The sequence below is a fragment of the Clupea harengus genome, unplaced genomic scaffold, assembly GCF_900700415.2.
Source record: "Clupea harengus unplaced genomic scaffold, Ch_v2.0.2, whole genome shotgun sequence".
Classification (NCBI taxonomy): domain Eukaryota; kingdom Metazoa; phylum Chordata; class Actinopteri; order Clupeiformes; family Clupeidae; genus Clupea; species Clupea harengus.
This window is the reverse complement of record NW_024880539.1, coordinates 2,501-5,000: the sequence shown is the minus strand read 5'-3', so window position 1 is coordinate 5,000 and position 2,500 is coordinate 2,501. Positions and strand designations below refer to the sequence as shown.

At 41.7% G+C, this 2,500-nt stretch overlaps 1 protein-coding gene across 1 annotated transcript in view; it reads left to right on the top strand.

Moving 5' to 3' along the window:
* The window catches only part of LOC122132353 (ferroxidase HEPHL1-like), a gene marked incomplete at its 3' end in the record, with an annotated part of 10,257 nt that overhangs the window by 6,448 nt on the left and 1,309 nt on the right, over positions 1–2,500 (top strand). The window lies entirely within an intron of this gene.

Sequence of the window (2,500 nt, the reverse complement as noted above, 5' to 3'; positions counted from 1 at the left end):
AATGGTGCTGCAACTGCAGTTCTTTAGCAGTTATCTTTGCTATTCCATATGGAACATTAATATAATCTTCATCCTAAACAGAATTTGGGCTCCTTAGCCATTGTATGGTTGAATAAAAAAATGTATTTTCTTTTTAAATCAAACAGAAATGATTTGGGCTTCTTAGCCATTGTTTTTATAGGATGGTTGAATTTTTTTTCTCTTTTTTGTCAAACAACCATTAACCACACCATGACACAATCTAATGCCTCTAAATGCCCTTTTACAGTAGTCTAGCCGCGGCTATCATATTACGTGCACTGTCTGTCCCTATAGTGGTCGTTTTGTCTTCAATTGCCCAGTTGCTTGCAACAGTTTGGAACTGTTGTGCACATGCCTCTGCAAAGTGGCGCTCCTCTGTTTTCATGCACGTTAGTGTAAACGACTTTAACTTCCATTCGTCGGTGATTAGATGTGCAGTTACACCCAGGTAGTTATCGTTACTCACAGAGGTCCAGTGATCCCCTGTCAGCGCCTGATGTTTCGTAGCAGCCAAGTCATTTTCATTATTTTCTTTTCAGCTTCAAACAGCTCGTGGATTTTTGTCATTATTGTGCGTTTTTGCTGTGTTTTGATGCTCGAGTCCCCCGTTGCCACTTGCAAAACTTCGGTGAACCCCTCCTCAACAATATTAATCGATCTACAGCTTTTTGCAATCCATTTGGCAACTGTGCTAGTCAACTTGTCACAGGCAGACTTAATGAGGGGCCTACGTTGTTCAGTGAGGGTGGTTTGGCGCATTCCACTTTAACTCCCCTCGCCGACCAACGCATGCATCGCGTTGAGGTGGTACTTATTGCTACGGTGAAACGATAACGTCTTCCCGCAGAGTGTGCATATCACTTTGGTTTTATTGAATGTTCCATCTTTGTTTTTTTTAAACACGAACTTCCCATTACAGCGGCGACTAATGCAGATTGGGCGGAATTGTGCGTATAACGGAAGCTCATTTTGCGCATGCGTTAAATGCGTAAAAAAAATTAACTAATTAATCCTGTAATTTAATCATAACGCGTTAACGCGTTATTTTTCACAGCTCTAATTTTAATACATTGACACCCATTAATACTGAAAATGGAATGTTATGCTCAAAATCACCGCCGACTGATGAAGTCAGGATGCATACGCAAGTTGACTGATTGGCAGCTGGCCGCTCTGTCCATTCGCGCACCTCACAGTTGCGTATTGTTCAGACAAGAAGACACGCTTATCAACTCGATTACTATTGATCAAAACATAACGAGGTTTCGGCTGTAGCCTATACTTGAAACACGTTGGTTTGAATTTGAGCAAGCAGCTAGCTAGCAGTTGCCTACATTATCTTAAAAAAATACTTTGATAGTAGGCTTAGTGTTTTATTTAAGCAGTGTGTGTGTGTGCCTATATATCCTATGTGTGATGGTTAGAATAATACTAATGCCATATACAATAACTGACTTATGAGAGCTATCCAAAGACTGGTGGCTGCCTTAATGTACTGTATTTAGCAGTCAACCTCCCTTACTCTGTACGTTTAGATGCTTTACAGGTAGCTGTAAGCCATTAGATGCCTGAGAAATAATTAATATCCATAAATAACAGCTCACCTTTATCTTTTTAGCCAGATTTGTAAACAGGTCGCTATCAACATTTTGCAGTACAATAGGCTACCTTGGTTAAAAATCGAATTACGGTAGATTCATGCTAGCATTGCGCTAAGTAATTAGACAGCTAACATGAATTAGTGGTGTTGACATAAAGTCAGTTATTGTATATGGCATTAATATTATTCTAAAACACCTTCACTAGTTGTTTTAACCAGATTTATAAGCAGGTTGAAAACAACATTTTTGAAGTAAAGTGCCTTGGTTTAAAACAGCTAAAAGCTAGCTACATTAAGTTGGTTGCTCAAATCTCAAATTCAAACCAACGTCTTCTCTAAACTGGCAAGCTTGGAGCAGCCTCTGTTCAATGATTGGCTCAGGGGGTGGGAGGCGGGATGCGCCTTCCAGGCAGCTGCTGCCTTGAAGTCGACGGTGAGGGCTCAAAACACCATTAAGCTGAAATGCGCCATGAATGACAGCTTTTTTTTTTCTTTTTTTTTTTTTCATCGCAGACTTTTTTTTTTTGCTTTAGGCGCTCGGGATTTGTCGTAGGCGCTCGGGAAAACGGCTTAGGTGCGCGCCCAAATTTTCTCTATGCAGGAAAAACCCTGCACACACACATACACACACACACACACACACACACTGACTGCTCTCTCTCTCCAGGGGTTACACACACACACACACACACACACACACACACACACACACTGACTGCTCTCTCTCTCCAGGGGTCACACACACACACACACACACACACACACACACTGACTGCTCTCTCTCTCCAGGGGTCACACACACACTGTTACGGCCAGCCTCGCTGACTGCAACATTGAAGACAAAAGAGTCAAAGGGCTCGTGTCTAGGGGGTTTATTTA